General features: G+C 45.5%; 1 protein-coding gene and 1 long non-coding RNA gene across 3 annotated transcripts in view; one reads left to right on the forward strand and one right to left on the reverse strand.

Annotated features, from left to right (window-relative positions):
- LIPI (lipase I) overlaps window positions 1–13778 on the reverse strand; it is a 212519-nt gene that overhangs the window by 52682 nt on the left and 146059 nt on the right. The gene's annotated exons all lie outside the window — the stretch shown is intronic.
- Window positions 11304–11894, forward strand: LOC144771983 (uncharacterized). The gene is made up of 2 exons (XR_013599577.1): window positions 11304–11413; window positions 11679–11894. It is a non-coding gene; the product is annotated as an uncharacterized LOC144771983 (long non-coding RNA).

The raw sequence follows: 13778 nt of genomic DNA on the forward strand, positions 1-13778 counted from the left end.
TGACTACCATTTATGTGTCTGCCTTCTCGCACGGCGAGAAAGCAGAAGTGCATGGTTGGGGGTGGGCGGTGTTGCTCGAGGGCAGGGGGGAGTGGCTTGTCCACTGTTGTTCAGACTGACTGTTTGGGCAGCCTGAGGCCGCCCAAACAGTCAGTATGCACAACAGCGGGCAAGCCACTCCCCCCTGCCCCCGAGCAACACCTCCCACTCTCCCCTTAGCAGCCTACATACAGAAAATGGCCCGGGTGGGGTGCAATCCCGCCAATCACTACGCTGAATGTGATTGGCGGAGGGGAGAGAGGGAGGCTGCCTTTCCCGTTTCCTGGCTGATGACGATGCATGAATAACTAAATTCTGAAAAGACCGGACGGCGGGATTCAGGAGTAGTACAGTGGACCCATCCACAAGCTGAGGTGGCAGTGGCACAGGACGGTAAGTAAAGTTTCCACCTGACACTCAGACCCATTTCTGAGGCTTTGGTATTTACCCACCTTGCGCCTCGCTTGCTCAGGGACCCTCAGCTCCCACTTAGCCGAGTTGGGTATTCGAATCACGGGACCCACAGGGGCCGATTCAACTTAGCGGCCATCTTGGGTGAGGAATAGCTTGCCGCGCTAGTGGTTGCGAGGCAGGGCTAGTTCACGCGGCGCTGAAGCGCATAAATTGATACAGTCACCCTACGCGTTAGCGTACGCGTTGTGGACGCGCCATACCGCGCCAAAGGAGCGCCTAAGGAGAGCCCGTCTGTGCCCGTCCGTGCCAGGACGGGCTAGGACAGGGCTAGGACCTATACCCATGGATCCTATCATCCATACCAGCGGAAGGTACAGTGGCGATTTCCTCAGGTCACTTAGAGGAAGGGCCAGGGATAGTTGCCCTGGGGATATTTTCCTTGGGGAGGTAGCGGTCCCATGTTCCCACTGTAAGTCCCCCAATCCCAGGAGCTGCAACTCAGATAGTTTTTCCCTCGCCCTGATTAATTGTCGCTCTCTTCCAAGGCATGCTACTGAAATAAACTTGCTCCTGGATGAACGAGACTTTGATATTTTATTCTTAACAGAAACATGGCTAACTGATGACTCAGACCCATACTTAGTGCAAGCGTTACCACCGAAGTACTCCATTGCGAGACAGGACCGTAGGCCCGGCAGAGGAGGAGGGGTGGCGATTATTTATAAAAATAACTTCAGATGTAGAACCTCGGAGAGTCCACTTACGGACTGTGAAAGTATTGGTTTCTCTATATCCTTTTCTCCCACCTGCACTTTTTCTGGGATCCTGGTCTATAGACCCCCAGGCGACTCCCATGATTTTTGTAACAATCTTTTAGATAAGATCTCTCTCCCTATCAGTAGCACCCCCAATTTTACAATCTTGGGCGACCTTAATGTTCACCTTGATGAAGTCAATGCCAGGCCATCACAATGCCTGGTGGAGACCATGAGAGTGGTGCATCTGGAACAAATTGTGGACAGTCCTACTCATACAGGTGGACACTTATTAGATCACATATTCACCAATCTTGGAAATATAGCATGCACTCAGCCCACTTTTGTACCATGGTCAGACCATGCACTACTGTCCTTCTTGTGGTCCCCAGCAACACAGATCCACAAGGCCTCTATTCAAAAAAAGGTTAGCCGAGTATGGTCTAGATTACCCACTGAAAAATGGGAGGCAGCCCTCAAAAGCTGCTCGCCCGTTCCCCTTGAGGACCCGGTTGCAGCTAATGAAGCTTTTGATCAGTGGATCAACACCACACTAGATCCTATTCTCCCAAAAAAAGAGATACGGCATAGAGAGGGTTCTAATAAGCAACCCTGGTACTCCAGGGAACTCAAGGAACACAAACAAGTGTGTAAACGTGCGGAAAGGAAGTGGAGAAAGAACTATGCAGTTTCTGCGAAAAATGAATATAGGTCAACCCTGAGATCCTACAAAACTTTAATACAAACCACACAAGCTGCATATTATCAGAGCAAAATTATGGAAGCCGCTAACGCCCCCAGGGAAATTTTTAAAATCTTTCAATCCCTGGCAACTACACCCAGGACCATTAGTCCTATTCAGAATCCACAGAAACACTGTGATGAGTTGGCTATCTTTTTTGCATCTAAGGTTTCTAACATCTACTCCGGCTTTGCATCTGTGACAGACATCCCAGATGACTGGAAGAGAGAAAAAAAGGAGGACCTGGACATGGACTCTAACCCATCAGTAGATCTTAAAGCCTTTCCTTTATTGGATTTGGATGAGGTGGATAGTCTCCTAGGTAAGCTTAAATCTGGCTCCCCGTTAGATGCTGCTCCCCCGGCAGTTCTTAAACAGGTATCAGGGACAGTAGGCCCTGTGATAACGCAGGTCATTAACGCATCACTGGCCTCCGGTGTAGTGCCCCCCAAATGGAAGAAGGCCAAGGTCAGAGCTTTGCTTAAGAAACCTAGCTTAGACCCTGAAGATCTGGCCAACTACAGGCCTATTTCACTATTACCAACTATCAGCAAAATAGCTGAAAAATTTGTGAATCGGGTCCTTTCTTCCTTCATTGAATCTACGGAAGGTTTGCACCCCACCCAGACCGGGTTTAGAGCAAAACAGGGAACGGAGACAGCCCTGGTGGCAGTAGTGGAGGCAGTCAGAGGTATAGTGGATGCAGGAGGCTGCGCTGCGGTGGTCCTGTTGGACCTCAGCGCAGCCTTCGATACAGTAAACCACTCTCTTCTGCTGCATCGGCTGCATCTTACAGGAGTCTCGGGATTGGCCATTAAATGGCTCCATTCCTTTCTATCTGACAGAAGCTTCTCTGTCTTTGAGGGAGAGGTGTCATCCAGCCAGCTGCAATTGAATCACGGCGTTCCCCAGGGCTCTTCCCTCAGCCCAACTCTGTTTAATATCTATATGAGACCACTGGCTGAGGTGGTGCTTCCCTGGGGAATCCAACTTGTTACCTACGCCGATGACACGCAGCTGGTGGTCTCCCTGGTGAGGAACGATGTTTTAAACCCGGGGATCAACAACCTGACCCCATGTCTCACCAAGGTTCTGGAGTGGATGACTTCCTCCTTCTTAAAGTTAAATGGGGCCAAAACAGACATCATGCTCCTAGGTTACAAGGCCCCAATTAACCTTGATCCTTGGTGGCCTCACTGCCTAGGACCTCCCCCAGCACCCAAGACTCATATAAAGAGCCTAGGGATCTGGCTAGACTCCTCTTTAGGATTTCAACACCAAGCAAAAAAGGTAGCCGGAACCTGCTATGGGCTGCTGAGAGTCTTAAAAAAAGTGCTAGACCTTCTGCCATTTGAAGCAAGAAGATTGCTAGTCCAGTCATTGATTATGTCACGGCTGGACTATGCAAACGCTGTCTACATGGGGGCCCCGGTCGGGACCATAAAAATTCTGCAATCGGTACAAAATTGTGCTGCCCGACTACTCATGAAAGTCCCGAAAAGATGTTCAGCAAAAGCCGCACTTCAATCTTTGCATTGGCTATCCATTAAGGGAAGGATAACTTTTAAGACCATGTGCATGGCGCATAAATCCATCCATGGGGCTGGCCCGCCTATCCTGGATCCCCTTTTTCGTCGCCACCAATCAGTGAGATCTCTGAGATCCAACCAGCGGAATTTGCTGGTAGTCCCCAGGATGAAGCTGGCCCGGATGGGTGGCCGCCGACTCTCGGTGCATGCAGCTAAAGAATGGAACGCACTCCCAGACGCCATCAGGCATGAGTCAAACCATCTTGCTTTCAGGAAGCGCTTAAAGACACACCTTTTCCAATAGTGTCTTTACTTTCCTTTGTCTTACAGCGCTGGGATGCTCAAGAGTAGCCATGCGCTATAAAAGAAAGTATTCATTCATTCATTCATTCATTATTTAATATATATTTTTAATTAAACAAATGCCTCCCGCCTCCCCCATCCCTTCGGGACAACCCAATTTCCACCCCCACCCACCCGTCATGCCGGCCGCGACTGCACAGCCCCCCCCTCCTCCCGATGCCAGAGCTTTTAATGGCTCAGTATTGAGTAAGTCACATGGAACGTATCTACTATCTAGATTATGTAAGCAGAGATGCTTACTTTTGTCATCTTAGTTTTTTAGCATTAAGCCGTTGAGCAGGGGAATAAGTGGGGTCATGGATAAATATGTTTCTGTTGAAAACAAATGCATTTCTCTGTGTCTGTAATGAACCATGAATATGATGAAAAGCAGGTTATAACTAAGCATGCTTAACGACTTGATCCGTAAAATGACAGGATTTGACACGTGTTCCTCTATGCCTTTGGACACTGTTTTTCTATGAAAGGATTTTTTCACCAACTTTCCTTCATTTGTATCGCCAATAATCTTGCGGACTTGTTTATATCAACATGAACACTTTTATGGAATCTCAGGTACCCCTCGCCACGTTCTGTAGGGGGGAGGGGACATTTGCGTTATACCTCAACCAGGCCCCTCCAATCATGTCTGCAGCACCGTCTAATGCCCTTTAAAGTATATTAGTTGGTTTCATTGGGGTCTTTTATGCCATTCCTTTGCAAAACAAGAAGCGCAGCAAATACTAACCTGCGCACCAGACTTGTCTTTAATTCAAGTGCTCTATTGCGCGTGCCCAAATGCCATTATTGTTCTTTTAGATAGAATTAGGGGTATTATTAATTAGGCTACCTTTACTTTGCACCTGTGCTGTATTCTAAAACCAAATACTTTTTTTTACAGTTTTGCTGGTTCAGTATAGAGAGGTATGATGTGGGAACGTTTAGCTTTTCATGTTGCTTTTTTTTGTGCTGACAGCCTGACAGGAGTGGAAATTCAACTTACTTGTGGGTGTCTTGTCACTGAAGATGTATGTAACTGTTCTCCACCGCGAGTGCGCATGCAACCTGCAAAATCCACACCTCAATATTGCAAAGTATGTGAGAGGATGCAGTGCACTCTCTGAGAAATGTCTTGGGAACAATGCTTCTGTATTTTGACAGCTTGGCTACTGCCCTTCCTTACTCTTGGACTTATTATGAAAAAAAATTGCTCCTCATGGGGCCTCGAACTGCTCAAGCTCTTCTGCTAATGTGGGACTTCAGTTTATGTGGAAACTTGCCCTGCAATCCGTCAGATTACGGCGGTTAACCTAACATAATTGTTATGTTAATTTCCAGAGCAATACTGGCATCCATATAGTTGCAAACTTTGGGTGGGGTATGTATTGGAAAAGCTGTGAATTCTTTCTCTTTCCTCAAATTACAAAGCTCTTATTATGAGTGGCCCGTGAACTTCAAGGAGCACAAACAATCCTGTACTCCACCAATGAGGGTCAGGCTAGCTCGCTACGCTCAATGTCACCAGCCACCACTGCTTTAATGTTGTAGACCAAACTTGCCCTAAACCATTCCCTTTCCGAATCGATGTGTAGAGGAAAAAAGGACCAATCTCTTCAAAAAATGATTCTCAGGAGGAGGTTACTTATTTATTTATTTTTTATTTAGAGAGTTTTATATAGCTCTGGCAAAATTCGTAGGCATCAGAGCACTTCACAACATTTATACAGGCAATAGAAACAAAACAGACATCCGTAAGTAAAGCTAAAATAACAGAGTTAAGCGTTACTGGAATTGGAGGCTGCTAAAGAGTGCTAGGATTTACTGTCCAGAGGGTTAAGGTGCCGATCGATGGGGAAATCCTTTAGATTTCTCTTAAAGACCATGAAGGAGGGGTTTGTTCTGAGATCTGCAGGTAGGGAGTTCCAAATTTTGGGGGCATTTCCCGAGAAGGAGCGAGCCAGGGCGTTATGTTTATGCTTCTTTGGGGGTATGAGAAGTAGGTTACTGGTGCTTCTCAGGTTTCTTGACTGGCCTGCCTTGGTGAGTTTTGTAGAGAGGCGGTTGGGGTAATTATGAGGCTTACATGCTGTTAGAATTAAATATTTATTACTCTTAACGAGAACGCCGGGAGGTGCTCCAGCTTGGGCTGCGGCTGGGCTACAATACCCTAAAATGGCCGCCCGCGCTCCTAGTGTACTCCGTCACGTGACGACGGAAAGACTAGAGCGCAAAACTATATATCTCCCCCCTTTAGCAACACTCCAAAGAAATGCAACAACATCATAGTAATGAAACTTAGGATAGTTCAAGCTGAAGGATGGTTAGGTCTTCATGTCGAACTCACGATACTTTTTAGGCAGTACCACGGTCCAGCCTGTGCGGGTATGTCTCAACGGGGTGCGTGTCCTCGTGTCTCTGCTGCCACTGGGTGGGGCATCATTGGGTGTCTCCTGTGGTTGGTCCCGGGTCTCTAAACCACTCACACCTTGGTCTTCTTGTCGTGCCTGCCGCTCAGTGTCTTCTGAATTCTCCTGTTTTTCTGGTGATGTTCGCCTCTTCTGTGTTGGTGCTCATGGTGCCACTGCTGGGTGTTTCTGTGTCTCTGTTATTTTCGTCCTCCTCCAGGTTCCCATAATTACTCACTTCTGGTTGTGTCACATCTGTCTTGGCCCACCTTACCATTTTGTTGCACCTGGACATTCTGTCTTGGGACCATATCTTCCCGTCTCTCAATAGAGCAGACCTGGTGTAAATTTCTCTGACTTGCAAGGGCGTACTATACTTGCTGTCGCCTTTCCTTCTCAACTGAGCGAGCTTCACTCTGACCCATTCGCCTTTTCCAGCGATGTTTCTTTGACATTGTGCCTCCTGTTGTAGTGGTCCGTGTAGATCTTTTGTGCTTTTTCCAGATTGCTACGTTCCACCGCCGGAGACCATTTGCTTTGTACTGTGCGTTGTTTTCACGCCACATTGTCCTTGGTAAATGGGTCACGCCCCCTCAATATTTTGAATGGGCTGTATCAAGTCTTGGTGGGAGTGATTCGGTAAGCCCATACTGTGCTCCTGAGTTCTGCCTCCCAATTCTTCCCTACGTTGATGGCCGACTGAATTGACCCCATAATGACCCTATTTAATCTTTCGGCTAGGCCATTCCCGGCTGGATGATATACCGGGGTGTGTTTAGTCTGTATTCCGTTCCATGAATGCGTTCCATTTGTCGGACGTGAATTCGGGTCCATTGTCACATGTTATGACTCGTGGAATCCCTTCTCTCAGGAATGTGGAAGTAAGGAAGGCCAGTACTGCGTTGGTGTCCACGGTCTCACATATCTCGATTTCCGGCCTCTTGGAATAACGGTCGACGAGCATGATGGCATACTTGGGTACACTGTGTGCATCTAATATGGGGCCCAATATGTCCACTGACACCTCATCCCATGGATTGACTGGGTTGGTGAACTTACCTAACAGGGGTCGCATTGTGGTCAGTGACTTGTCTACATTGCTGCACTGTGCACATTCTCTGACATGCCTCTCCACCTGGCTGTCCAGTGCAGGCCACCAGTATGCTTGTTTGACTCTCTGTTTCGTTTTCACTATTCCCAAATGTCCTTCGTGCAGTATAGTGAGTCACCGTTTTACCAGTCGGCCTGGGGCACCATTTTGTCTCCTCTTAGCACGAATATCTTGTTGTCTCCTACTGACAGCTCTTCACGAACCTCATAGAATTTCCGCTGTTCTGTGTCCAAGTGGTTCTTTTCTTGCCATCCCGTGACTATGAACCGTTTGACTGCTGTGAGACTTGTGTCCTCTTCGTATGCCGTTCTCCATTCTTGTGCTCCTATGACTGTCTCTTGGTCCTCCATGAATGCAATGGTGTAGCAATCTTCTTCTGTTTGCGCAGGTGCGTTCTCCATTGCCGCTGCCCTGCTGACAAAGTCGGTCACTTTGTTCTTGGCGCCTGGAATGTATTCAACATCATACACGTAGTCCAGTAACCGCAGGGTCATTTTCGCTATGCGAGGCATGGCAGACGCATATCCATTGGACGTGAGTACTTTCACTAACGGCTTGTGATCAGTTCTGAGCAGGAATCTGGAGCCCCACAGAAATTGGCGGAATCTTTTTCATTGGATTATAAATTAAATGAAGTATACACCTGGGCGGAGGTGTACGCCCAAAGGCGAACCTTCACTAAACGCACAACTACTTCCTCATCACAAGAGAGCGTGGCCTCTGAAGCAGACACGCATACCAATAGACCACCACCTAAGGTAGTTGAAAAGATCCCTGACAGCAGGGACGTAACATCTATGGAATCAGCTTCCTCATCAAAAACGTCTTTTTCCGCCCAGGACGCAGATGCCACACAACCACCAGGGAAGGTAAAAGGAAAACAAGGAGAGGTAAAGGAGGTAGTAAAACCAAATTTGAGGAGCACCAAACAAATTTAGTGATCAATATTTCTTCACAAGAACTGACTACTCAACAAATTCAGGTTCTCAATAAAGGTTTCAATTTTGTACCCACCTACCAAACAAACTCGCTAGAAATGGAAGTGGATTTCTTCAAATTCATGAGGATACTGCGTCTCAAGTATTTTTTCTTGACCTTACCAGAACCAACAACTGAGATTGATTCACCAGAATACATGGAATTTAAAGCAAAATCCACGTTTCAAGCACCAACATCCCACAAAATTCTAGATGCATTTGAAAACCTTGTAACTAGAGACTTACAAACTATCAACACCAGGAGAAGTTGTCGGTTCAATTTCTCAAAGCATGACAGAATGACTCTCAAAGAATTGACGGAAGACTCCAGGATACATATCCAGCAGGCAGACAAGGGCGGCGCTATCGTCGTAATGGATCAAACTTTTTATGACTCTAAAGTAACAGATCATGTATTTGACACTGATGTTTACCTAAGATTGGACCAAGATCCCATCAAAGAGTTACAAACTACCCTGCAGAGTATTCTGGAAAGAGCAGAGGAAATGAAATGGATTAGCAAGAAAACTCGTTCATTTTTGACTGTCACTTCTCCAAAACAACCAGGTATTTACATGCTACCTAAAGTCCATAAAGATCTTCTAAACCCACCGTTTCGCCCTATAGTTACCGGATGTGGCACCATCTTCGAGCCTTTGGGACAATATCTGGATCAGTTCCTACAACCATTTGTTCAAAGTTGGTACTCCTACGTCAAGGACACTACTCATTTTCTTATGAAACTCATGAACATACAGATAACGTCAGAAGTATGGTTGTGTACACTGGATGTCAAGGCCCTCTATACCTCTATCCCGCACACTGAAGGCATAGAGGCAGTAGAATGGGCCTTGTTAAAACAGGAGGAGATTCCAGCGGAAAAAAATTTTTTGTTGGAACTTTTACATTTCTGTTTACATCATAGTTATTTCAAATGGAATGATGATTTTTTCTTGCAGAATAAGGGTACCTCCATGGGTTTTTCCGGGGCACCGGCATATGCCAATACGTACATGGCAAAATATGAAGACAGTTTTCTCAAGAATGATGTAGAATGGACAGATAACATACTTCTATATTGTCGTTATATTGACGACATCTTTCTGATGTGGAAAGGTACCAAAGACAAATTGCAAGACAAGATTTCTCAATTGAACACATATGATGAAAACATTCAATTCACCAGCAATATACAGCGACAACAGATTGCTTTTCTGGACGTTTTGGTGAAAATAGAGGAGAGTACCATACATACTGAAGTATTCCACAAAGCGACTGACAAAAACACGGCCCTGATGTATAATAGTTTCCATTCCAGGAATCTGATCAATAATTTACCGTACTCTATGATGCTAAGAGCAAAAAGAATTTGTTCGCAGGAAGAAGCACTTCAAAGTAATTTGAGCATGATCACAGCTAAGTATGTATCTAAAAAATATCCTCCTAAAGTGTTAGAAACAGCTAAGGATAAAACCACCAAATTACCACGGGAATCTTTACTTAAATCACATACCAAAAAACAGCTACACCGTCAGGTATTTGTTTCTAAATATTCTACCAGCTCCTACGAGATTAAAAAGAGTATAAACACACATTGGGAACTGCTTAGAAATGAGTCTGATTTTAAGGATCTGTTTTTGGATAAGCCCATTTTTGCTTACAAACGTTCTCGCAATCTCAAAGAAATGTTGAAAAGGTACCCCACGAGTACGAAGCAAGTCTACAAAGGGATGAAAAAGTGTCAAAATTGTGTGCATTGCAATAATGTTATGGTGACTGATAATGTGAAACATCCACATACAGGTGAAACTATTCCGATTAGAACCAATGCAGATTGCAACTCAATGAACGTTATTTATGCGATCAAGTGTCCCTGCGGACTCTTGTACATAGGCAAGACAGAAAGAAAAACTAAAATCCGGATTTCGGAACACAAAAGTACTATCAGAAACAAAAATCCGAACAGCAGTCTGGCTGTACATTGGGAGAATCACAGACATTCAATAGCGCAAATCAAATTCCTGATCCTCGAAGTGGTAACCCCGATCCCGGGCAAAAGTCTCACTAAGACTCTCTTACAGAGAGAAATTTACTGGATTCGTCGATTACAGACACAAGATCCCAAAGGGATCAATGACAGAGTGGATCTAACGTGTTTTTTATGAGATACTGCACAAAGTTTGCATGCTGTAGGACACAGAAAATAAGACTAATGTATTAACTCATCAGAATATGTCTACTATTTTCCATGAATTTGTCTATTTTTTAAGCATTATTCTTTACCAGTAACATTCTGTCTTTTTATGCACTGTTATGAAAGTTTTTGATCTATTTCCCTGTTCCAATATGGCGTTTAGATTATTTGCATCCCCCTCCGGGTTTTGAACGTGGTCCGTCGTTTATTTTTAGTACCCTTACCGCGACATTTATTGGCGCCTACCAGTATCGGTAACATGAACGCAATGGCGGCAGCAGTCGGTCGTGTGATTAGTTCCTCGCCGAATTGACAAGGTATGTGTCATGCAGGAGCAAAGCTTGGTGTAGATGGTAGTTAGTGAGCGTTTTTAGCATATGTTTACAGCATGTGGGTTTTCCCCGTTTCAGACTATTGGCAGAAATATACAGCTCCGTATCAGCTCCCAGTCATCTCGTGTTATTTCGCAAGGTTAGTTCACTAACATGCTTTAGTCACACTTTGAAAATAGTTTGTGTAAATTAATGCGCACATGTTTAAATGCGTCCTAAAACTTGTGTAATGTTGATTATGTGGAGTTGAATGGGAAGGGTTTTTAAGGATGTATTATTTCTGTTCGCCTTAGCCTGGGTACAGCAGCTGGTTGCGAGGCTCACAAGTATTTGAATACGGCACCGCAGAGTCTTGGACATTTTTCAATCAGTTTCCAGTGAGTTTTGTTCGAATTACCGTTTTTTTGGATTACTGTTTTTAAAGAAGTGAAAGCAGACTGTGTAAGAATTGTTTCTCAATTAGCCTGTCTTTATTATTTTTGTAGCGGTATGAGAGAAATACTCTGGTTTTGTCGGTCCACGTGTTAACGCACCATATTGTTCCTTTGAAGTTTACATCTTCATGCCAAACAAGTGAGTTTTCCCGCTTTTCGGTGTCTTATCAGTTTCGGTATATTTCGTTGTGTGCAATGGTCATATGGGTTGTTTGTAGTTTTTATCACGAGCATGAGTTAAATGATTAGCTTTTCTGTGTATGTTTAGATAAAATCCTTCACAGACATCCATGAAAATAGGTTTGTTAATCACAGCTGCATTTTTGTATGGCCAACTGCAACAATGTATGATGTAAGACCGGTATTTTGTCAATATTATAAATGTAATGTATATTTTTTCACAGGTACTGCCCCCGAAGAAGGGCCGTGCGGCCCGAAATGCATTGGGCACAAGAACTGATTGCAATAAGATTGTAAGATGTAAAATACATATAGATGTGACGGAACATCCAATTCTCATGAAGTTTTGTTTATTGCTCAAATGAGAGCCATAAATTGATTTAAAAATAATGTTTGACAATATAATTCACGTCAATAGAAATAAAAACTTCTGTTCAGTTTATTGTTTGTAAACTGATTTGTATGTTTTGACTAAGAAACCCACTTGGGTTAAAGTTACAGTGCGTAGAGGGCAAGCTGATCAGCTTGATTCTTTCATGAAATCTTTTTCATTGCCAAAATTGCTGCTAGCAACTCCTTCTCCACCACACTGAATTTGTGTTCATTCGGGGCCAGGGATCGAGACGCAAAGCTGACCGTCGTCATTTCGCCCTCTGCGGACTTCTGCATCAGGACAGCCCCATACCCTCTGTCACTGGCGTCTGTGGTGAGGATGGGCAACGCCTGTTGGTCGAATCGATGCAGGGGCCTCACATATGTCTTCTTTGATTTGCATGAATTCTTCCTGCGATGCCTCCAACCAAGTAATGCGGTTTTCTCCTTTAGTAACTGACACAAGTTGTGCGTTTTGGTGGCAAAATGAGGTACAAACTTGCTGTAGAATTCTGCCATTCCTAAGAACGATCAGACATCGTCTTTGTTCCTGGGTGTGGGTGCGTCCTTTATAGCCTTCGCATTTGCCTGTTTAGGTGCAATTCCCTTGTTGCTTATTTCATGGACCAGGTACGTGACCGATGATACCCCAAACTTGCACTAGTCCCATTCTGCGGTGAGGCAGTTCTGCATTAGTATGGGCAGCGCTGTGGAGAGCTGTGGAGAGCTGTGGAGAGCTGTGGAGAGCCTTGCGTCATGGTCTGCCTTGGTCCTCCCCATGACCAGGATGTCATCTTGGAAATACTGCACTCCATCCGTGTCTCTGAAAAGCTTATGCATTAACTTCTGGAAGACCGCTGCGGCAGATGCTAGGCCAGATGGCATCTGCCGGAACTGGTAGCCAGCCGCGGCCCGTGGAGGGAGTTACGGTGGGGCAGGAAGGCGGGGAGGGGGAGGGGTAGGGTGGAGGTTACTAAAAACCAGCATATGGATAATTGCAGGTAAGTAAACAATTTAATGAATAAAACGAATTTCATAGCGCGCCTTGCATCGCAAAATGCGATGCAGTGCGCGCTACGAAATTCGTTTTAATAATTACATTGTTTACTTACCTGCAATTATCCATATGCCGGTTTTTAGCACTCCCCCACCCTGCCCCTCCCGCTCCCCGCCTTCCTGCCCCACTGTAGCTCCCTCCACGGACCGCGGCTGCTGGTAACACCCAAACAGCATAATGAACGAGGTCAGTTTCTTGCACGTTGGGTGTAGTGCGATCTGGTGATAAGCAGAAGTCAAGCCTATGGTGGAGAACCATTTGATGCCCTTCGTCAGGGCCAACATCTAATTGATCCTGGGCAATGGGAACTTGTCTACTAAGATGTTTTTGTTGAGCTCCCGCAAGTCGATGCAAAGGCGTACCTTACCATTGGGTTTCCTGGCTACGACCAGGGGCGCCAGCCATTCTGCGCTCTTAATAGGCTCAATTATTCCATCGTCTTCTAAGCGTTGCAATTCTTGCTGCACCGCTTCCCTACTTTGAAAAGGAATGCACTTTGTGGCTCACGGGTTTGGCCCCTTTCTTGAGGCAAATCTTGTGGGTAAACTTCGTCAACTTGCCGATGGTGCCTCCAAATACTGTCAGGAACTCTGCCTTCCACTTATCCACTTCATATGCCTGTGCAGGTTTCGTCATCAGGACTTGCGTTGTGCCTCCTAGATTTAGTTGAATTCCAAGTTCTCCCTGATCCACCCATCCTAGGACTGAGGGTCCTTTCTCCGCTACCTAGAGCTTCCCTTCCGCCGTGCGGCCTTTGAATTCAAATTTAAAAGTGCGGTACCCAACCATGGGAATGGGTTCCCCTGTGAAGGTAACTGGATGGATGTCCGGGGCCATGAGGTGTGTGCCTATGGTCTGCGCAAAGTCTCTGTCTCAAATGCTGCGTTGTATGGTA

The sequence above is a fragment of the Lissotriton helveticus genome, chromosome 8 (genome assembly GCF_964261635.1).
Source record: "Lissotriton helveticus chromosome 8, aLisHel1.1, whole genome shotgun sequence".
Taxonomy (NCBI): Eukaryota; Metazoa; Chordata; class Amphibia; order Caudata; family Salamandridae; genus Lissotriton; species Lissotriton helveticus.